This window comes from Microtus pennsylvanicus, chromosome X (genome assembly GCF_037038515.1).
Source record: "Microtus pennsylvanicus isolate mMicPen1 chromosome X, mMicPen1.hap1, whole genome shotgun sequence".
Lineage (NCBI taxonomy): Eukaryota > Metazoa > Chordata > Mammalia > Rodentia > Cricetidae > Microtus > Microtus pennsylvanicus.
Genome location: NC_134601.1, coordinates 91120845 through 91145650, shown reverse-complemented (window position 1 = coordinate 91145650; position 24806 = coordinate 91120845).

Sequence of the window (24806 nt, the reverse complement as noted above, 5' to 3'; positions counted from 1 at the left end):
GTATAAACTTATGTATATTACATGCAATTTTAGGTAAATATAGAATAATGTGATTCCATTGTTTTTTTTCTAATGTCCTTAGTGTTTTTTACCCAACCACCCTTCGTCTCTTCTGTATAACTCCTGTCCCCCGTTTCCGGTTGTTTGTCCCATTTCTCCCTTAACATCTCTTCTGTCCTGCAATTTCCATCTCCAGAGCTCCCCAACCCACACAAAATAAAAAGTCCCTTTTACTTTCCTGGTTTCTATGGTTACTCCAGGTAATATACGCCTCTGAAATTTGGAGCTAGGAACCAAAGATAAGAGAGAATTATACAGAGTTTGCTTTCTCCCTCTGGGTGATTTCACTCAGTATAATGCTTTCTGAGCTCATTCATTTACTTTCTGGGTTCATTAATTTACCTGAAAATTTTATGATTCATTTTCTTTTAGTTGAGTAATAATGTACTGTGTACATGCACCCCATTTTCATTAACCATTTATCAGTTGAAGGACATTTAGGTTGTTTCAATTTCCTAGCTGTTGGTAAAAAAACAGCAATGGACATGACTAAGCAAATATCTCAGGAGTAGGATTTTGAGCCCTCTGAGCATATGCCAAGGGGTGCTGTAGCTGGGTCATAGGGTAGATTCCTTTTTAGTTTTTTGAGAATTCTCCAGACTGGTTTCCAGAGTGGCTGCACCACTTTGCAGGGCAAGCAACAATGAACAAGTTTTCTCCTGTCCCCACATCCTAAACAGTACTAGTTATCAACTGTTTTTTGTTGATCTTAACCATTATGAGTGGAGCGAGAGGAAATTGCAAAACTTACATTTGCATTTCCCTAATTGCTAAAGATGATGAACTCATTTTGAGATATTTCTTAGCCATTTTGTATCTTATTTTGAGAATTCTTTGTTCAGTTCTTAGTCCGTTTTTAATTGGGGTGTTTATATCCTTGATTCTTTTCTTTGTAGTTTGTTACATATTATGGATATTATTGCTCTGTCAGATATGTAACTATCAAAATTCTTTTCCACTTTATGGGTTTCCTTTTCACTCAGTTGATTGATTTCTCAGCTGCACAGAAACAATTTTATGTGGCCCCACTTGTCGATTGTTCACCTTAATTCCTGGACAAATGAAATTCTATTCAGTAGTCCAATTATTATCCCTACTATCTTTTTGTGTTAGTTAACTAAAAATTTTAAAAGGATATTTCTTTTATTTTTTTTAGAAATTATAATTACATAATTTCCCCCCTTTCTTTTGTTATCTTCAAACCTCCGGCATACCCTTCCTTGCTCTCTTTCAAGTCATTATTTGTTGCTACACACACACACACACACACACACACATTTTATGTGTTTGAAATGTATAAGTACAACCTGCACAATCTATATAATGCATGTTTATATGTTTTCAGGCCTGAGCATTTCTTATTGTATAATTAATTGATGTGTTCTTCCCTGGGAAAGACTATTTTGGCTTCTCTCAGCATTCTTCAGTTGACTATAGAACTATAGTCAACCGTGTATGGTTGAATCCTCCTGGACTTTCTCTCATCCACATTAGCATATTTATTGTTGTTCTTGTTCAGTTCATGTTTAGGCAGTCATGTTGGGAGACTTTATGTGTATAGCTTCTGAAATTGCTAGGAAACATAGTCTCACACAAACTTTCTAATCTTCTGGCTTTTACAGCCTTCTGTCCTCTCTTTCATAGTGATCCCTGAGACTCAGGTATGGGAGTCATGTTGGAAAGTATGCCTTAGGACTGGGCTCCACAGCTTTGCATTTTGACTGTCTGCAGTTTTCTGTAATGGTCTCCATTGCATAGAGAAGTTGCCTTGGTGAGGGGTGAGGAATACCCGTATTTGTGGGTATGAGGATAAATATTTAGAATATTGTCAGGGATTATCTTGATTCACTAAAGTGACAGTTGGAAGTTCTCAAAGATCCACAGCCTGGTTAGTTTTTGGTATTTGGTTGGGTTTCTGATACCAGACAGGATTTCCTTCTGCTTGAGTGGGTCTTAAGTCCAATTAGAGAGCTGCCCATTACTGCCAATGTTTGTGTGCCATTACTGCACCATGAGGGCTATCTTTCCAGGCTTGTCATTGCTGGGACTCAGAGATGTCATAGCTGGGTAGGATCGCTGGCTGCTTCCCTCCTCTAGAAGCTTACATGAGCCTTTTGGTAAAATGAAAGCTAGTGCACAGGGAGGAGGTTTTCGGGTCAGTTCCAGCTCGAGGGCCTCTGGACTCTGTGTCCTCTGAGCATGGCCTCTTCAGCACTAGGAGCTGATCATTATACATCTAGGGGGCACCAAGGGCAGTAGCAGTAGCCTGCAATGTTTTGGGAGTTTCTTGAACAACCCTGGTCAACAACACAAAAGAAGACTTCTTGTGATTGGTGTTGAGGTTTTTGTTAGATAATCTTTGGCACCTTGAGGCAGTATAGTCAGCATAGATAGAAATATTTAATTTAAACAATGCATGTATATTTTATGCCTACTTTTGTATCTTGCAGCTACATTTGGTAGATAGTTATTGTTTTATGTTTTTAAAACTGTTTCTATTATGATTATAAGATTTTTCTATGACATCAATATCGATCTCTGCCTTTAATATTTCTTTATTGTGCAATAAAATATTTTTTCACTTCTTACTGTGATTCCAGTCTTGCCTTTATTCTACAGAGAGTTATCTTCCTTCTATCAGTTCTGACAGAATGATACAACATTTTGTGAAGTCATTTGGTCATTTCAATTATGCTAATGCTTCAAAATCATTTGACTTTTTGTGATACTGTGTAATGACAAGTAATTACTAGTCATCTATATGTTTTTTTCCAACTTTCTCATTATATACATATGATTTAAACATACTGTGTTATTTTGTCTTCTGCAAGTTGATTTCAATCATCTTTTGGTATATATGCATCTTATATTTTATCTATAATGTACTATGGCCTGAACATGCTACAACCTTTGAGAGTTTACTTATGACATTTCTTATGACTCAAGTCATTTTTCCATAGAGCTTTTTCTGCCTGTGAAACTTATTTCAAGGCAAATATTCATGTCCTCTCTTTAGAGGAACTGTCTAATATTTTGCTTAAAATACAGTTAATTTCTCTTTTGTCAGTCTTTTCAACATGTTACTCATACTTTTAAGTAGCACATTCTTATTATCGCTTCTTAAATATATTTGCAATACTTTTCTTTTTAAATTAATTTTATTTAAAAACTTTCATACAGTATTTTAATTATATTCTTCCCTCCTCAAACTTCTTCAGATGTTCCCCACCTCTCTACCCTTCAAAGTTCATATTCATTCTCTCTAATCTCACTCAAAAAATAAGCTTAAAAACCCAATAAGACAGAAAAATCCAAAGCAAAGCAAAAAGTATACAAAAACCTGGAGTCAGTTTTCTGCTGGCCAACTACTCCTGGTCCTGGAGCCTGCCCAAGTTGATACCTACCGACACTCTGTTAGAGAAAACTGATCTTCCCCTTTCCAGCATGTATCAGTTGAAAATAGAGTCCTGTTTAGGAGTGGGACTTTTGTGTCCACTTTCTCTTCTCAGTGATGGGATTTTTGTCTGACAACACTCTTTTTGTATATTAGGGCTCATTAAAAATGGCAAGTGCATGTGTGATGTTCATGTCTCACATAGTACATGATATAGTATAGGTTTTCAACACACTTTGCATTGATGAAACAATGAAGTTTTAAAATGGAATGAATATTAGTGATTTGGGGGTAGTTTAAAAAGTTTCTTTACTCTTTTTTCGTTTCCTTGATCTTTCTGACGAAACTAGCAGCTTGAGAAGCAGCCGGAACTGTCCAAATTATAGTTGCTATGGCAACATTGCTTTTAACAGATACTTTCTCTGGCCTGACAAAGGGTTGCGGATTTTAAGAGGACCATGAAAGTGTTTTTTTCTCTGTTTATTTGTGTGGGAGTAATGCAAGTGTGTACTGAGTGGTGGTGATGAAGTGGAGGGGATGAAGCTGCTTGTCCAGCCTTTTAGCCGTCTACATCAAGAAATGCACTTCTAGCTTATTATTGGACTTTTTTTTCTCTCATACATTTTTGTTTCTTTTAAAAAATTGTTTTTAATGGAATTTTAGAAACCCTTCTTACATTTTGTTCCTTGGGACAGATTCTATCAATTCATTTATTGACTTTTTAAAGATGACTCTTAATAGCAACTCCCAAAATTCTCTTGGAAAATCAATAATAAGCTATGGTTTTTCTCTGTAAATTTCCATTTTATTCTCAGTGATATAGACACATGGAACATAAATTCATAACTTGGTTGCTCAAAGATGAATATAAAGACATTTGCTGAGCATTCCTCCTACTGTAAGTTATGTTTTCATCATATTATTCTTTGGTTGGTGGTGCAGTCTTTGGCTTTACATGTCCCGACAACCATAAACCAGAGTAAGGGTACTTCCTGGAGCTGCTGTTCCTCTGCACTGTAGGGTTCCTGAAGGAAAGGAGATTGGAGACTTCCATGTAGCCAATCGACTTTCCCACAGTGGTTGATAACCACTATTTTCCTTAAAGATTCATAGCAATTAAATCTTCCACTAAAGACAAATGTAGCAAATAAGAAGTTCACTTAGCCAGACTAAGGCTCCAATGTTAACTAACTCTAGTTTAATTCTCTAAATTACTCTGGATTACTAGGCCTCCATCTAACTAAATTATAACCAAGATTAGGTAATAAAAAGTTAATATTGATATGGAATTGGAAGGATAACAGTTATTAATATTTTCTGTTTCTTGTAAGCCATGCTTAGTGACTATAGTTTATATAAATCATCCCACTTAGTTCTCATTAAGACTTTGCAAAATAGTAGGCATGTCCTTCATGCTACATGTATAGAAACTAATCCTTAAGGTGGTGAAATACTTGGCTTTCATAATTATGTACATAACATATTGTGATAGTAATATAACATATTGTCATAACAGGTGAGTTAGCAGTTACGAAAACCAAATTTCCTGTTCATTTCATTACATTTCAAGTTTTTGTATTCTTTGATAGCTCTGCTTAATCTCAACAGTTCTTTAATACAGATTTATGGGACTCAAACTAATTATTAGGGTTTCTGTAAGCCCCATTTGATAAACACTGCCCTTTAGCCAATACTGGAAGCAGGAGGGGTAGATGTGAAAGCTCGCTAATAGATTTGTTAAAGTGTGTTTCAGGATATGGCAGAGTCAATTTCCTCCAGTCCTTTAAAGATATCTTTTCTTGGACTGTGCTGTCTCATCGCCAGGAGCTCCTGAGAAAATATCCAATGAGTCAGGCAAGGAAGAAAACATGTTATACAAAAGACGTGAGATCTACTGCTGAGTTTGGACTAGATTTTAGATTTGGATAGCTCAGTGAAGACAGGCTCTTCATCATAACACAGTGACTTGCATGTCATGTCATCGTTTCCATGTGCAGACATTTAATGTTTGGAAAAAATAAAGGGTTTACTAAAGATCTTTTTTCCTCTTTTTAAGTGTCTGATTTTTGGCATTAAATATTATGAATAACTCAGAATATGGCATATATTCTGTTGTGCTGTTCCTCTCTGGATCATGTTGAATTTTTTTATACTGGATATTAATTCTATTAATCACATCAGTTGTGATTAAAACCCTCTCAACTAGCTGGGATCATCTGGTACATTCAGTTCTGTAGGTGCCATGTACACTAATATGAGTTTTTGGGAACGTTTTCTTCGAAGCTCAAAAATCTTCCACAGCTCAAAGTTGGGTAGACGCTGACCATTTCTGAAAGCTTCAAGTAAGGTCACACACAGGGCCGGGTTGTTCTCTTCTCTACTGTCCTGTAATTTCCACCCTGATTATCATCACCCTTTTTACCAAAAACTATCACATCAGCTCAAATGTTGCAATTCAAAGCAGGGCGTTCTCTCACTGATTGAGAAGACAGAGAAAAAAGGTTGGGTTTTTTTTTGATAGTGCTGATAGCCAGAGAGATGGCAAGTGTGCCCTTTCTAAGTTTGCCCAAATCTGATATAAATGAAAGCCTTTGAGAGATGAGTCTTTTATGCTGAGAAGCAAAAAGTTCTGCTCCCTTTCACTCATTCCCCATAAAGACCCCGCCAAGCTTTCTGAATACAAAGTACTGTTATTTATTCCCTTTTCTCCAATTTTTCTGATTTCTAAAACGGATCTCTCTTAGCTTAACTGGCTTGCCCCCCAGCAATTAGTCTTTGCCTTAGAAGAACACATGGGTACAGTTACTTTAAACTAGAATACTAACAGATATTCATGGGCAACTTAAATACATTGTGTTTCAATACTCAGACTGTAAAATGGAAACAATTTACATCATAGGATTGTTATGTGCATTTTGATACCTTGTTAAAAATCTAAACATAATGACAAATCCCTAAACATTCATTCTTTTAATCCTCTTTAATTCTCTCTTACTTCATTTCTGTAAGGCAAAGAATATTAGTATTTTTGGTTCAATGTTCTTTGCCCTGGAGGAAAGAGACTAGGAACTTCTTCCTAATAATAATATGCCACTATCAGCAATTGCATGATGATAATATTTGCTCTATAGACTGCAATAAAAGGACCAGTATCTCAGTCGTGAATAGAATAGACTCAAATATAAATCAGTAAAATAAAGATGAAAGTTGCATTAGTCTGCATTCTCTAAAGGAACAGAACCAACAGGATATACATACACATATATGTGTGTGTGTGTGTGTGTGTGAAATTTATTAGTTTCTTTCACACAATACAGGGCCAATCTGGTAGTAAAGGCCTGGAGGGTTGCTGGAGACATAGTGGTCTTTAGTCCACCTTGGAAACTCAAAGAAGATTGATCTATTATCAGCTAAGAAGTCATCGGTGGCAGGAGCAACAGGGTAGACAATCTCAGCAGCAAGGCCAAGCAAGCACAAAAGGGAAATCTTTCCTTTTTCCTTGTCCTTTCTAATTTGGGCTCCTATCAGATGCTGCTTCCCATATTTAAAGTGAATCTTTCCTTATCATATAAGGCAAGACAATTAGCCTCCCGCACAGCCACAGGATAACCTGGTAAACACAATCTCTCTTTGACTGTTTCTTCCCAGGTGATTCTAGGTTGTGCCAGGTTAACAATTAAAAGCTGTCATCATAGAGGCCAAGGTTTTCATCAATTAATTATTGAGCACCTAGTGTTTACTTTATCAGTTATTATAGGGAAGGGGGGAAAGTAAGGCCTGTGTCCTGTAACTTATGTAATGGACAATGTCAGGCTGTGTGTGGATGACACCGAATTATCAGATAATAGCTACATCAACAAGGAACATTTACAGTGCATCTGTCACCACATATGTATCTCATCTATATCTCATAACAACAAACGACTAACACAGGATTGATACTTAAAGGGAGAAGGGATCTGATGAAAGTTGAACCTAGCTCCAACTAGCTATCAATTCAGTATTATTCCTGTTGTACTAAATAGTTTTCAAGGTATAGGGTGGGATGCAACAACTTCAGAAGTCTAATTTATGAACTTTATGACTTTCATATATCTCCAGTTTCTGTCTGTAGTAATAAATCCTCTACTGAAAGGTCTGCATCTGCCATACACACTGTCATATGCTGAAAACCTCTTGTAATTGTAAACTTTTCTAACATAACCCACTTCATTACTTCTCTTGCATAAATGAGCAAGGAACCTGGGGCAAATATAATTTTTAAAATAAAAAAATTCCTTAGACTTTACCATCCATTATTTTCATCCCCAGACATATGACGTTCCATGCACATGTTCTCATGGCATTACTACTTAGACTGACTTGGAAATCCATTTTTTTCATTGATCCTTTTCTAGTTGTTGAGCTTCTAACTTCCAGTTTTTATTCCTTTTGTTCTATGACCTGACCCTGCTTTCAATGATATCTGCGTTGATGGCATGCAAGTAGAAGTCTGGGAGATATTAGATAATATGAGTTTGGAATGAAATAGTGGGTGACACTGATTTATCTTTCCTCCTTTTCCTCCTTATTTTACAGCCAGAACTTTTTTTTTCTTGTAAGCTGTCATTGCTTCTTTCGCTTCATTTTACTCCCATCTCAACCAGACATCTAAGGTTTGTGTAGTCAATTTTATTTTGAAATTAAATGTAACACAGCATAACTTTCTATTGCATTTCTTGTGACAGAGAGAGAAATGGTGGTAAATGGAGAGTTCCATTATTACTCAGTGTAGAAACATGTTAGCTATTCGTAATGCTTTCTTTAACAGTGCCGAAAGGAACAGGAACCAGGTTGGGTAATATAAATTTAACTTATGTAGTTATAAATTTGACATTCTCCTAGTTTGTAGTGGGAGTTAGAATGGAGAAGAAGGACTCATCCTCAGTTTTTATTTAAGTATAAGGAATCAGAGGAATGTGTACAATGAGTATGAAACATAAGACAATATATACATGAAAGAGTAAAAGAATACCAAGAGTTTTGGTATGATATGCATAATGAAAGCTGCTGATAGACTTGAAAGTCTGTGGAAGCTCTTGAGACAATATCTTCTGTGTTAGCTGGAATGAGAACAAAGACTTTCTGGAGGAAAAGAAATTTCAGCTGAGTCCTAAGGAAAAAGAAGCCTTTGGAAAGGTAGACTATAATCTGATAGTCTAGATCATAGGAACAAGCCTTCTTGACAGTATGTGTCAAGGGATGTATACATAGGCTATAGGCTGATGAGACAAATATGGGGTGTGGCTCAGCTGTACCTTAATAGCAGTGATGTCCATTCCTGTCGTTGATAATCGTAACTAAAACTTTCTTGAGTATGAGAAATTGCATTGAGTGTTATTCTAGTTTAATTTCTGACGCTGTGATAAAACACTCTTACCAAAAGCAACTTGGTGAAAGAATGGTTTTATTTGACTAATATTTCCATGTCATGGTCTGTTACTGATCCCTTAAAGTCAGAGCAGATACTAAAGCATGAATTGGAAGTAGAGACCATGGAGAAACACGAGTTATTACCTTGCTCACAAGCCTAATCTTATCTAGCTTTCTTATACAATGCAGGACCACTTGCTCTTGGAGTGTTGGCATCTACAGTGTGCTGGCATCATCTACTTAAATTAATAATCAAGACAATTTCCACAGGTCAATCTTATATGTGCAATTTCTCAATTAAGCTTCACTGCTCAGGCATTTCTGAGTTGTAACAAGGTGAGTTTTAAATTAATCATTAAAGATGTTTTACAGAAGTCCTTTTTTTTTACTTTGACAGCTTTAGGTACCATCATCACATAATCATTTTTTTGAACCAAATAATGAACTGAGAAACAGAGAGATGGCAATGCTTGAGGTTATGTAGCCTAGTAGAAAAGCTGTGTGAGATCCAAAGTTACCCTACTCCACCTGAGCCACGTTCAATGCCACAGTTTTCTAAAGCTTCTCTTTCTAAATGATTGTTAGTCTCTATAACCAAAGAGAAAAGTTCAGGGAGTCTTGCTGTTGACCCTACAAACCCACTGAAACTTCCCGAAGAATATTACATATATCACTGAGGGATTTTCTGCCTCCCAGCACTGGTTCTTTTTTTCTAAATGTTAACGAGGGGCATGCAACCATAGAGAAAGGTGGGGAAACAATCCTTAGATCCTACTAATCTTTTTGCACATGGAAGTCTAGGAGATCTCCAGCATACATTTCTCTATTTGCCTACTTAGAAAAGAAAGTCATTGCTTCTATTTTTAAAAACGTATTTTCAAGATTATAATTTGATTACATTATTTCTCCCATTCCTCTCTTTCTTCCAAACCCTCCCATGTACCTTACTGTTCTCTTTCAAATTCATGACTTTTTTTTAGTATGCATACAAAAATGAACTCATAAATACAACCTGTTTAGTCCTTATAATGCTGCTTGTAGATATGTTTTCAGGGCTGACCGTTTGGTATTGGATATCCAGTTGGCTCACTCAATTCTGGTAAAGAGTATCAACTTTCTATCATCCCCTGTATTTATTTTTCTAGGGTTGAGGACTCATGAACTTTCCTCCTTCCTTCTATATTTATTCCCTAAAATTTCCTAATTAACACTCTGTTTTCCTTTTCTTTAATTACAAATATTTTCATGTTATGACTTACTTCTGCATGCACCTTATCTTCTTCAAAACAATTATCACTATCTAAAAATCACAGTTTGTTTTGCATTTATTATTTGCTAATTCCTATTAGACTGTATGTTCCACAAAAGTAGAAAGTTTACTTGACTGCATCTCCAAATTCTAACATCATACCTGATTAATAACGTATTTTTCAATTAGTGTTTGTTGGATGGATGGATGAATGCTGCCCTCCCCAACTGTGGTATTCATGCTTTTGTGAAGTAATACTTAGTATCAATAAAAGACCTACTATGTTATGGGGAGGCAAGGTAGAAATGTCCCAGTATGATGTCCTAAATAATGACTTCACTTAAACTCACTTGTTGTCCACTTGGCACAGGTTGGGAACAGAAAGATCCAACAAGCCTGCCATGTTCCAATAACTTCCCTAGAGGATTATGCTTGTTGGTTCCCATGGAGACCAGCACAGCAAAACAGTCCCAAAGGTAGATCAAATAAGGGCACTTGCATGAGGCACTGTGCTTGCAAGGACCCTTGCTGTGATGGATACTAGAGAACAGGAAACATGTAGACAATAAAAGGTGGAAGAAGGAAAATTTTTGGTATAATGGGGAAAAACATGTTAGGTAAAAGCACATTTTTAACTTTAGACTCAAATACATCTGTGTGGCTATACGCATGTAACTAAAATCTTACAACTTTTTCAGTTCCCTCACCTATAAAATGCAGGTAACCTATGTAAAACAGTTCTTTAGAGTGTTTCCTAAATTATATATCTGTGAAAATTCCCATTATAGTATCTGACGCATAATAGATAATCAGTAGATAATTACCTTTCTGTTTCCTGTCTGAATTCGAAAGGGATAAGGCTAGTATTATTGGAGTGTCTACATAGAAAAGTTCCCTTTGCTTTAAATACTTTTTCCTTGTTACTCTGTTCACTCAACAAATTTCAATCAAATATTTGCACATAAATCTGGCAGCATATGTATTGGGAACTGTCATTGCAGGACTTAATTTCAAAAAGATGAATGTCTTAAGAGTTTCTATTGCTGTGAAGAAACACCATGACCACGGCAACTCTTATAAAGGGAAAATATTGAACTGTGGTAGCTCACTTACAGTTCAGATGCTTAGTCCATTATCATCATGGTGGGAAACAAGGCATCGTGTATGTAGACATGGTGCTGTAGTGATAGCTGAGTGTCTTACATCTTACAGGCAGCAGGAAGTGGTCTGACAGACTGGGCAGTAGCTTAGGCATATGTGAGACAATCTCAAAGTCTTCCTCCACAATGACACTTCCTCCAAACAAGACCGTATCTACTCCAACAAAGCCATATCTCTTAATAATGCCCCTCCCTTTGGGGCCGTTTTCTTTCAAACTACAACATTCCACTCCTTGGTCTCCAAAGGCTTAGAGCCACATCGTAATGCAAACATGCATTCAGTCCAACTTCTAAAGTCACCTTAGTCTATAGAAGTCTTAGACTTACTTAAAATCTAAAGTTCAAAGTCTCTTCTTAGATGTATGCAATTTCTTAACTGTAATCACCTGTAAAATCAAAATAAAAAAGTAGATAACATGCTTCTAACACAATTGCACAGGATATACATTATCATTCCAAAATATAAGGAAAGGAGCACAGTGAGGAAATACTGGAGACCAAAAACCAGCTGGACAAACCCAAATACTGCATCTCCATGTCTGATGTCAAAACACTCCAGATTTCAAACTCCTTTCAGCTTTGTTGACTACAACACACTTCTTTCTCTTGGGCTGGTTCCACTCTGTTAACAGCTCTCCTCAGCAGGTATACCACAGTTCTCGAATATCCAACATCTAGGAGCCTCCATGACAATCCAGGCTTCAAATACACAACTTCACAAAATGGCCTCTCTGGGCCAACATTCAGGGACACTCCTTACACATACCTGGCCTCTGTGGCCTTCCTTAGGCATGGAGGCCAATTCCATAACCCCCTTTTCTATCCTTGAGGCTAAAGCCAGAACCACATGACCAAAGCTGCCAAGTTCTGCTGATTCCTGGAACTGGAGCATCGCCCCTTTACTCAATTACATCTTCACCAGCTTTTCCTCCTTTACTGCCTAATCTTGGCTGTCATGAAACTGGATCTGTAGACCAGGCTGGTCTCAAACTCAGAGATTTCCCAGCCTCTGCCATCTGAGTACTGGGATTAAAAGTATGCACCACCACACACTGCTCTAAGCTTTTCTTTAGCTCCTTTTCAGAAGTTGGAGGTGTATCTGGGTGAGATTTTGCCTTTACGTCCCTTATTCACTCCCTTTAGTCCATTTTTTAATCTATTTATTGTAGACAGAGTTTTTCATTGGGACCACTAGCCAGCTCTCAAATAAATACACAGAGGCTTAATATTAATTATAAATGCACGGGTGATATCTTAGACCCTTACAAATTAAATTAACACATATTTCATATCTAAGTTCTACCACATGGTTCATGGCTAGTTACCTCATTTTCTACATGTCCTGCTTCTTCTGCATCTGGCTCGAGACTCCACAGACTCTGCCATTCTTCTTTCCAGGTCCTCTTAGTCTTGCTCTCCTGCCCAAACTCTTCCTGATCAGCTATAGGCCAGTTCAGTTCATTATTAACTCATTATTAACCAATGAGAGTAATACAAACACACACACACACACACACACACACACACACACACACACACACACACACACACACACACACAGTGTACAAAGATTGTTTATCTCGTTGAATGCAGGACTTTACTTCATTTATTTATTTTTTTTTAATTTATTTATTTATTAAGGATTTCTGCCTCCTCCCTGCAACCGCCTCCCATTTCCCTCCCCCTCCCCCGATCAAGTCACCCTCCCTCATCTGCTCGAAGACCAATCAGGGTTCCCTGACCTGTGGGAAGCCCAAGGACCGCCCACCTCTATCCAGGTCTCCTAAGGTGAGCATCCAAACTGCCTAGGCTCCCCTAAAGCCAGTACGTGCAGTAGGATCAAAAAACCCACTGCGATTGTTCTTGAGTTCTCAGTATTCCTCATTGTCCTCTATGTTCAGCTAGTCCGGATTTATCCCATGCTTTTTCAGACCCAGGCCAGCTGGCCTTGGTGAGTTCCCGATAGAACATCCCCATTGTCTCAGTGTGTAGGTGCGCCCCTCGCGGTCCTGAGTTCCTTGCTCGTGCTCCGTCTCCTTCTGCTCCTGATTTGGACCTTGAGATTTCTGTCATTTATTTAACTCCATTCTTTTTTTTCTCAAATTTGCATTTCATTTTCTTGCTCCTTTTCATTATAGATATTCATTAGAGTTGCCACTAATAACCACATAGATGAGTCTATACTGGGCTATTTTGAGATTTCCTCTGCCAATGGAATTAACCCAAATCTCCCAACTTTAGTCTCATGCAGATCTTTGGACAAGGGCAAAAAGCAGCCACATTCCTCAAAATATTCCAAAAATGATTTCTAGGCCACATATTCTTCTCCCCTGTAACCTCTTGTGTCAGCCCCCCACAGTTTGACAGATCAAACAGTACCCCTATCTTCCATGCTCCTACTGGTATGCCCTATTAAACATCATTTAAAACATTCCACTGCTGTCTTAACCCACATTTCCCAAATCCATATTACTCCAAACAAAACATGGTCCAGCCTATCATAGCAATAACCCAGTCCCAGATACCAACTTCTGACTCAGAGATTCAATAGCTGTGAAGAGACACCATGATCACAACAACTCTTAAAAAGGAAAACATTTAATTAGAGTTCAGAGCTTTAGTCCATTATCGTCACAATGGGAAGCAAGGCGGTATGCAAGGAGACATGATGTTGGAGAAGTAGCTGAGTGTCCTACAGCTTGACTTGCAGGCAATAGGAAGTGGTAGAAACGTAGGCATATACAAGACCTCAGAGTCCACCTCCACAATGACACACTTCCTTCAACAAGACCACACCTCCTAATAGTGCCCTTTGGGGTTGGTTTTCCTTTAAACCACCATAGCTAACAAACAAACAATAAATACTTGAGTTTAGAAAATGTAAAGGGATTTTTTTAGGTGGAAATAGGCAAGCTTTTTTTGCTTAGAAGTACCATATTGGTTCTGTTGTGGATGATGTATTGTTGGTGAGCTAAGCACTATACCACTAAATTATGCTTCGCTCCTGTTTGTATTTTTTAAATATTAATATTTTCTAAGTCACTAAGTTGACCCAAATGAATGTAAAGTCACTCTATAGGCCAGGATGTCCTTGAAATTAGGATCTTTTTGGTACAATCTTTAGAGCAACTACAATTATAGCTGCATCATTATGCCCAACTTCTTTCCACACTCTTGACCTATGTTGTAGAATATTTTTTTATTCTCAGATTTCCTTAATTTTTATTGTCAGGCATGTGGCCTAGTTTGGTTCTTAGATTATTGTGGCCCAGATGCTTCAAGGTAAAAGGCAAAGAAGATATTCCAGAGACTGAACAAAGTCTATAAAAATGGAATGGAAAAGCTGTATGTCTAGATTTAAAAAAAACAATAAATTTTCTAAGATTGATTCAGTCAAAAGTAGCAAAAATCATCATACACCAATATCTTGTGCCAGAGGTTCTTAATCCTAGATACTTATTAGAAGCAACAAAGAGACTTATCTTGATGTGGGATTCCCCTCTGTATTCTGTGAACACCATTGGTTAATAAAGGACTGTCTTGAGCCTGCACAGGGCAGAATAGCGGTAGGTGGGGAAAACTAAACTGAATTCTGGGAGAAAGAAGGCAGAGTCAAGATAGACACCATAGAGCCACCATGGGGGAAAGAAATGAGCTGGCAGCTGGAACCTTGCCACAGGAAATCCTATTCTGTGTTTTAGTTGAGACATTTGTTTCTTCCTTCTGAGTTAGCTCACTCAGGACAACCTTTTCTAGTTCCATCCATTTGTCTCCGATATATATTTTTCTTCTGAGGCCCTGTAATTGGAATGAGTCTCCGATATTTTTAATGGCTATGTAATATTCCATCTTGGAAATGTGCACATTGTCTTTATCTATTTATTTCTTGACAGACATCTAGTTTCTCTTTAAGTTCTGTCTAGCACAGTGAGAGCAGCAATGAACATGGTTGAACAAGTGTCTCTGTAGTAAGATGAAGTATCCTTTGGTATATACCTAAGAGTAGTAAAGCTAGTACAGTACTTGAGGTAGAATGATTTCCATCTTTCTGAGGAATCATCCCACTGACTTTCATAGTGTCTGTACAAGTTTGCAGTCCCACCAGCAATGGATCAGGGCTCTCTTCTTTACAAATCCTTGCCAGGATCAGCTGTGACTTGTTATTTATCTTGGCCATCCTGAAATGGTGAGATGAAATTTAAGAGTATCTTTGATTTGCATTTCTCTGGTAAAGAAGAATGTTGAACATTTCTCTTCTTTTATATTTATATATTTTCTGTGTCTTTCACATTATGTTGATTATTTCTTTAGCTGTTTCTCAGCCATTTGAATTTCATCTTTTGAGAATTCTCTGTTTAGATCTGTACTCCAGTACTTAATTGAGTTATTTTTTTTTTGGTGTCCAGTTTTTCAAGTTCTTTATATATTTTGGGTATTAGCCTTCTACAAGAAGTGAAAAAAATCTTTTCCCATTCTGTATCCTGCTGCTTTGTCTGAATGATTATGTCGTTGCCTTACAGAAGCTTCTCAGTTCCTTGAGGTCCCATTTATTATTAATAATTGTTTTTAGTGCCTGTGCTATTGGTGCTCTATTCAGAAAGCCTATTCTTGTGCTAATAAATCCAAGACTATTCCCTTACTTTTTCTTCTATCAGGTTCATATATTTTGCCTAATGTTCAGATCCTTGATCCACATGGGTTGTTTTTGTGCATGGTGATAAATATTGATCTGTTTGCATTTTTCTATCATGCAGCCATCCAGTTTTAATAGCATGTGGGGGCCCTCCCCTTTTATGTGAAGTATATAAGCATGTGGAAAATAAACACGGGCAGGTTCAGTATTCACTGAGTTTCCCTCTGGGTGCTGTTCTATATTTCTGCCTTTTATTTCTCTCATATCTCTTTTCTTTTTGCTTAATAATTCTAATCCTCATGCTCCTACCCAGGAAAGTGCAAATTTTGTTAAGGCTGGACCTAGACAGATGTCACTCCAATGTGCGGCTTATGACAATAGCACCATTTGTTGAAGATGCTGTCTTTTTCCTACTGTATATTTCAGGTTTCTTTATAAAAATATCAGCTATTCTTAGGTGTGTGGACTTATTTCTGGATCTTCAATTTGATTCTGTTGAATAATATGTCTTATGCTAAAGTTCTGTAGTACAAGTTGAGCTTGGGGAAGATGCTACCTTCAGAAATTCCGTTATTAGGTTCGCCAATTGTAGATTCTGTGACCCCTATTTATGGCTAGAAACCAATTATGAGTGAGTACATCCCATGTTCTTCTTTTTGGGTCTGGGATACCTCACTCAGGATAGTGTTTTCTATTTCCATCCATTTGCATGCAAAATTCGAGAAGTCATTGTTTTTTACTGCAGCGTAGTACTCTAGTGTGTATATATTCCATACTTTCTTCATCCATTCTTCCATTGAAGGGCATCTAGGTTGTTTCCAGGTTCTGGCTATTACAAATAATACTGCTATGAACATAGTTGAACAAATGCTTTTGACATGTGATAGAGCATCTCTTGGGTAAATTCCCAAGAGTGGTATTGCTGGGTCCAGGGGTAAGTTGATCCCGAATTTCCTGAGAAACCGAAACACTGACTTCCACAGTGGTTGCACAAGATTGCATTCCCACCAGCAATGGATGAGGGTACCCCTTCCTCCACAGCCTCTCCAGCAAAGGCTATCCTTGGTGTTTTTGACTTTAGCCATTCTGACAGGTGTAAGATGGTATCTCAAAGTTGTTTTGATTTGCATTTCCCTGATTGCTAAGGAAGTTGAGCACGACCTTAAATACCTTTTGGCCATTTGAAGTTCTTCTGTTGAGAATTCTCTGTTCAGTTCAGTGCCCCATTTTTTAATTGGGTTAATTAGCATTTTAAAGTCTAGTTTCTTGAGTTCTCTATATATTTTGGAGATCAGACCTTTGTCTGTTGCGGGGTTGGTGAAGATCTTCTCCCAGTCAGTGGGTTGCCTTTGTGTCTTAGTGACAGTGTCCTTTGCTTTACAGAAGCTTCTCAGTTTTAGTAGGTCCCATTTATTCAATGTTGCCCTTAATGCCTGTGCTTATGGGGTTATACCTAAGAAGCGATCACCTGTGCCCATCTGTTGTAGGGTATTTCCCACTTTCTCTTCTATCAGGTTCAGTGTTTTCGGGCTGATAATGAGGTCTTTAATCCATTTGGACTTGAGTTTTGTGCACGGTGATAGATATGGGTCTATTTTCATTCTTCTACAGGTTGACATCCAGTTGTGCCAGCACCATTTGTTGAAGATGCTTTCTTTCTTCCATTGTATACTTTTAGCTCCTTTATCGAAAATGAGGTGTTCATAGGTTTGTGGGGTAAAATCCGGGTCTTCTATACGATTCCATTGGTCGACTTCTCTGTTTTTATGCCAGTACCACCCTGTTTTCATTACAGTAGCTCTGTAATAGAGTTTGAAGTCAGGGATGGTAATGCCTCCAGAAGATCCTTTATTGTATAGGATTGTTTTGGCTATCCTGGGTTTTTTGTTTTTCCATATAAAGTTGATTATTGTCCTCTCCAGATCTGTGAAGAATTTTGATGGGATCTTGATGGGGATTGCATTGAATCTATAAATTGCCTTAGGTAGAATTGCCATTTTTACTATGTTGATCCTCCCAATCCAAGAGCAAGGGATGTCCATCCATTTTTTGGTATCCTCATCAATTTCTTTCTTCAATGCCTTAAAGTTCTTGTCAAATAGATCTTTCACTTCCTTGGTTAGATTTACCCCAAGATATTTTATGCTGTTTGTGGCTATCGTGAATGGAGAAGCTTCTCTGATTTCCCTCTCTGCTTCCATATCCTTTGTGTATAAGAGGGCGACTGATTTTTTGGAGTTGATCTTGTATCCTGCCACATTACTAAAGCTGTTTATCAGCTGTAAAAGTTCTTTGGTGGAGTTTTGGGGGTCGCTTATGTACACTATCATATCATCTGCGAATAACGAAAGTTTAACTTCTTCCTTTCCAATTCGAATCCCCTTGATCCCATTATGCTGTCTTATTGCTATTGCTAGAACTTCCAGCACTATATTGAAGAGGTATGGCGAAAGTGGACAGCCTTGTCGTGTTCCTGAGTTAAGCGGGATGGCTTTGAGTTTCTCTCCGTTTAATTTGATGTTAGCTGTCGGCTTGCTGTATATAGCTTTTATTATATTTAGGTATGACCCTTGTATCCCTAATCTCTCCAAGACTTTTAACATAAATGGATGTTGAATTTTGTCGAATGCTTTGTCAGCATCTAATGAAATGATCATATGGTTTTTTTCTTTCAGATTATTTATATGCTGGATTACATTGATAGATTTTCGTATGTTGAACCAGCCCTGCATCTCAGGAATGAAGCCTACTTGATCATAATGGATAATTTTTCGGATGTGTTCTTGGATTCGGTTTGCCAGTATTTTGTTGAGGATTTTTGCATCGATATTCATGAGTGAGATCGGCCTGTAATTCTCTTTCCTGGTTGAGTCTTTGTGTGGTTTTGGTATCAGAGTAACTGTAGCTTCATAAAAGGAATTTGGTAATGACCCTTCTGTTTCTATATTGTGAAATACATTAAGGAGTATAGGTATTAGGTCTTCTTGGAAGTTCTGGTAGAATTCCGCATTGAAACCATCTGGTCCTGGGCTTTTTTTGGTAGGGAGGTTTTTGATAACCTCTTCTAATTCTTCGCGACTAACAGGTCTATTTAGATTGTTCACCTGGTCCTGATTTAACTTTGATAAATGATATTTATCTAAGAAAGTATCCATTTCCTTTACATTTTCCAGTTTTGTGGCATATAGGCTTTTGTAGTAAGATCTAATGATTCTCTGAATTTCCTCTGTGTCTGTGGTTATGTCCCCCTTTTCATTTCTGATCTTATTAATTTGCAAATTCTCTCTCTGCCGTTTGATTAGTTTGGATAGGGGTTTGTCAATCTTGTTGATTTTCTCCAGGAACCAGCTTTTTGTTTCATTGATTCTTTGGATTGTTCTCTGTGTTTCTATTTTATTGATTTCAGCCCTCAGTTTGATTATTTCCAGTCTCCTACTCCTCCTAGGTGAGTCTGCTTCTTTTTTTTCTAGAGCTTTCAGGTGGGCTGTTAAGTCTCCAATGTGAGCTTTCTCTGTTTTCTTTAAGTGGGCACTTAGTGCTATGAACTTTCCTCTTAGGACTGCTTTCATAGTGTCCCATAAGTTTGAGTATGTTGTTTCTTTATTTTCATTGAATTCCAGGAAGACTTTAATTTCTTTCTTTATTTCTTCCTTAATCCAGGTATGGTTCAGTAGTTGGCTGTTCTGTTTCCATGAGTTTGTAGGCTTTCTGGGGGTAGCTAAGTAAGAAGGTGAACACAAGGAAAAACATATCGTTATCCTCTTGGATAAGGGAAGTAGACAAAATTGCCGGGGAGAAAAGTGGGATCTTGGGGGTGGGGTGGGAAGGGGGTAAGGGGAGATGGGGAGAGAAAAGGTAGAAGGGAAGGAGGGGGGACTTGGGGAAATAGGAGGATCGGGATAAAGGAAGGTTGGATAGGGGAGCACGGAACCACAATTCTTAGTTAAGGGACCCACTTTAGGGTGGGCAGGAGAATTGACCCTAGAGGGGCTCCCAGGTGCCCAAGCTGAGGTCCCCAGTTAGTTCCTTGGGCAGCTGAGGATAGGGAACCTGAAATGACCCCATCCTAGCGCAATACTGACGAATATCTTGCATATCATCTTAGAACTTTCATCTGGCGATGGATGGAGATAGAGACAGAGACCCACACTGGAGCACTGGACTGAGCTCCCAAGGTCCCAATGAGGAGCAGAAGGAGGGAGAACATGAGCATAGAAGTCGGGACCACGAGGGGTGCACCCACCCACTGAGACAGTGGAGCTGATCTACTGGGAGCTCACCAAGGCCAGCTGGACTATTACCAAAAAAGCATGGGATAAAACTGAACTCTCTGATCATGACGAACAATGAGGGCTGATGAGACGCCAAGGACAATGCCACGCAGTTTTGATCCTACGCAATCTGCTGGCTTTGTGGGAGCCTAGCCAGTTTGGATGTTCACCTTCCTAGATATGGACGGAGGGGGGAGGACCTAGGACTTACCACAGGGCGGGGAACCCTGACTGCTCTTTGGACTGGAGAGGGAGGGGGAGAGGAGTGGGGGGAAGGGGAGAGGGGTGGGAGGAGGGGGAGAAGAGTGGGAGGAGGGGGAGAAGAGTGGGAGGAGGGGGAGGGAAGGGGGAGGCTGGGAGGAGGTGGAAATTTGTTTTTTTTTCTTTATTCTTCTTTTATCAATAAAAAAAGAAAGAAATTCCTTTATTATTCAGGAGTGTTTTAGGTATCTTGGGGTTTTGTGTTTGCGTGTTTGTTTCCATATGAATTTTAGCATTGTCTTTTCAAAGTCTGTAAAGGATTGTTATGGAATTTTGATGGCCTTTGCAGTGAATCTGTAGATTACTTCTGGTAGGTTTGTCATTTTAATTATAATAACTCTGCTGATCCAGGACCATGGAAAATCTTTCCATCTTCTGATATCTTCTTCAATTTCTTACCCCATTGTCTTAAAATTTTTATAATATATGTTTTTAACTTTATTGGTTGAATTTACCGTAGTATATTAGGATATTTTTGAAGCTATCGTGAAAGATGCTGTTTCTCTGATTTCTTTCTTAGTCCATTTGTCATTTGAATGTAGTGAGGCTAATAAGTTTTGCATGTTAATTTTGTATGGCTGTTACTTTACTGAAAGTGTTTAATAACTATAGTTATTTCCTGGTGGAATTTTTAGGTTCACTTTTGTATACTATTATATCATTTACTATTGAAGAGATTTTGACTTCTTCATTTCCAATTTGTATCCCATTGGTCTCCTTCATTATTCTTATTGCTCTAGCTAAGACTTCAAGTGCTATATTAACTAGGTATGGGGAGAGAGTAGCCATGTTTTTCTTGTTCTTGGTGTAAGTGAAGTTGCTTTAAGTTTCACTCCACGTAAGTTGATGCTGGATGTGGGCTTGCTGTAAACTGCTTTTATTATGTTGAGGTATGTCACTTGTATTCCTAATCTCTCCAGGACTTTTATCATGAAAGGATGTTAGATTTTATCAAAGGTCTTTTTCTGCATCTTTTGAGATGATCATTTGTTTTTTTTTCTTTCAGTTTATTTATATAGTCCATTCCAAGTTTTAATTTTCATAAATAGTTTGTAATCCCTGCATCCCTGGGATGAACTCTACTTGATCATGGTGAATGATCTTTTTGATCAATTTGCAATTGATAAAATACTTCAATTTGCAAGTATTTTATTGTAAGTTTTTGCACCTAAGTTCACAAGGGAAATTTGTCTGTAATTTTCTTTCTTTGTTGCATCTCCACGTGGTTTGGGTATCAGGGTATCTGTGGATTCATAAAATGAATTGGGTAATATTCCTTCTGTTTCTACTTTATGGAATAATTTGATGAGTACCAGCATTAACTCTTCTATAAAACTCATAGAATTCTGCACTAAATCCATTTGTATCTGGCTTCTTTTGGTTGGGGAAGTTTAATTACTGCTTTGATTTCACTGTGTATAATAGGTTTCTTGAAATTGCTTATCTGATCTTGATTTAACTTTGGTAGGTGGTATATGCTGAAAATAATATTCTTTTCTTTCATAGTTTACAATTTGAAAGTTTCTAAAGTATATTCTTATGATGATCAGGATTTCCCTTGTACCTGTTGTTATGCCCTCCTTTTAATTTTAATTTTACTAAGATTAGATCTTCTCCATTTCCCTTTTAGTGAATTTGGCTAAGGGTTTTTCAGACTTATTGATTTTCTCAAAAATAGCCTTTATTTGGTTCTTTGTATTTTCCCCCATTTCTTCTTTATTAATTTTAGACACATATTTGATTTTTTCCTTGTTATCCACATCTCTTGGGCATTATTTCTTCTTTTTATTCAAGTGCTTTATGGTATGCCATTAAATTACTAATATGGGATCTTCCTAATTCTTTTCTAGGCACTTAGTGCTGCAAACTTGTCTCTTGGAACCTCCTTCAGTCTTTCTTGTAGATTTTGGTATGCTGTCTTTATAAGTTCATTCTATTTTATTCTTTTTGTTTTTTTTTTCTTTTTTGAGACAGGGTTTCTCTGTGTAGCTTGGAGCTTGTCCTGAAACTAGTTCTTGTAGACTAGGCTGGCCTTGAACTCACAGAGATCCGCCTGCCTCTGCCTCCTGAGTGCTGGGATTAAAGACGTGTGCCACTACCTCTCAGCATATTTTTATCTTATGCTAAAAATGTTTTTAATTTTTCTTACTTTCTGTCTTGAATCATTTTTTAATTCAGTAGTGAATTGTTTAGTTTCCATGCATTTGTAAACTTTCTGTTATTTCTGTTGCTGTTTGAATCTAGCTTTATTCTGTGGTAGACAGACAGAATATAGTGTGTTAGTTCAATTTTTTTTGTATCTGTTGTAGTTTGGTTTGTATCTGATATGTCGTCAATTTTGAAGAATGTTCTATGAGATTCTGAGAGGAAGGTATATTCTCTTGTGTTTGGTGGAAATATTCTGCAGATACCTGTTCGTGATTTTGGCTTATGACATAATTTAGCCCCAACATAATCTGTTTAGTCCTTATCTAGATGACATGTCTGTTGGTGAGAGGGGGTATTGAAGCTACCCACTATCACTGTGTAAGGGGCAAATATGTGATTTAAGTTGGAGTGGTGTTTCCTTTGTGAAATTGACTGACCTTGTGTTTGGTGCATAGATTTGTAAAAGTCCAGCATCTTAGAGATTTTTTTTTCCTTTGATGGGGATGTAATGTCATTCTCTATCTTTTGGATTAAGTTTGGTTTGAAGTCTATTTTGTCAGATATTAAAATGGTCACACAAGCTTGCTTCTCAGAGTCATTTCCTGGAATACCCTTTTCCACCTTTTTACCTTGGGGTGATGTCTATCCTTGATGGTAAGATGTATTTCATGAACACAGTTGAAGGACAGATCCTGTTTTATATTCATTCTGTTAGTCTATATCTTTCTATTGGGGGAATTGTAACATTTCTCTTGAGAGATATCTCAATGATCAGTGTTTGTTGTGGTTGCATGTTATTGGTTTCCCACTCTTGATTTGCTTCTCTGAGATTATTTATTTCTTATGTTTTCTTGTGTATGGTTAACCTCTTCAGGTTGAAGTTTTATTCCTAGTTCCTTTTGTGATGCTGGAATTGTAGATAGATACTGCTAAAATTTGGCTAAAAATCCTAGAAAGTCTTCATCTATTGTGATGGAAAAATTTGCAGGATGTAGTCTTGATTGGCATCTCTGATCTCTTAGTAGTGTTTCTCAACTTTCCTAATGCTATGACCCTTTATTATTGATCCTCATGTTGTGACCTCAAATTTAAAATTATTTTCATTACTACTTCATAACTGTAATGTTGCTGTTATGAATCACAATGTAAATATTTTGGGGGATGAAGGCTTGCCAAAGGCATCCCAACCTATAGAGTCTGTCACAACCTATAACTTCTGTCTAATCTCTCTTGGCTGATAGAGCCTCCACTGGAAAGACAGGTCTTATTCTAATAGGTCTGCCTCCATTCATTCATTGACCTTTCTTCCTTTTAGCTTTTAATACTCTTTCTTTTACCTTTAGTGTTTTGATTATTTAATGGAAATTTTCTTTTCTGGTCCACTGCATATGACATTCTGTATACTTCTGTACCCTGATAGGCACTTCCTTCTTTAGATTAGGCAAATTTTCTTCTTTAATTTTGTTGAAACTATTTTCTATGTCTTTGACCTGGGTTTCTTCTCCTTCCTCTCTTATTATTATTCTTATATCTGACCTTTGTATTGTGTCCCAGATTTCTTGAATGTTTTGTATCAGAAGTGTTTTAGATTTAACATTTTATTTAACTGAAGTATCCTTTTTTTCTATCATGTCTTCAATGCTTGAGATTTTCTGTTCCATCTTTTGTATTCTATTGATGAAGCTTACCTCTGAGGTTCCTGGTCAAGTTTCTAAATATTTTCTTTCAGTTTTCCCTTATTATTGATCTCTTTTATTCATTCTATTCCTGCTTTAACATCTTGAATTACTTTCTTCCTTTAATTCCACTGTTTGTTTGTGTTTTCAGAACTCATTAATGGATTCATTCTCATCCTTTTTAATGTCCTTGAAAATACTCTTAATAATGTGAATTGAATTTTTTGTCTTGTTCCAGGTATATTGTATTTCTCAAGGCCTACAATAATTCTGGGCTCTGGTGGAAACATCCTGTCCTGGTTGTTATTGATTGTACTTTTATGCTTGTGTCTATGCATGTGGATTTGAGAAGGATGCAATTCTAGGCACAGATATCTGGTCTTATTTTTGTGGGTAAAATTTTCATTTGCTGGTTTCTAGTCCCCTTTCTGTATCTCAAGAATGTGTAGTAGGTATGATACTACTTGGTAGGGAGTGCTTCTGAGTTCCTGTCAGCTGTGACCACTTGAGGCTCAGGGTAGAACTTGTTTCTAGGTATTGGG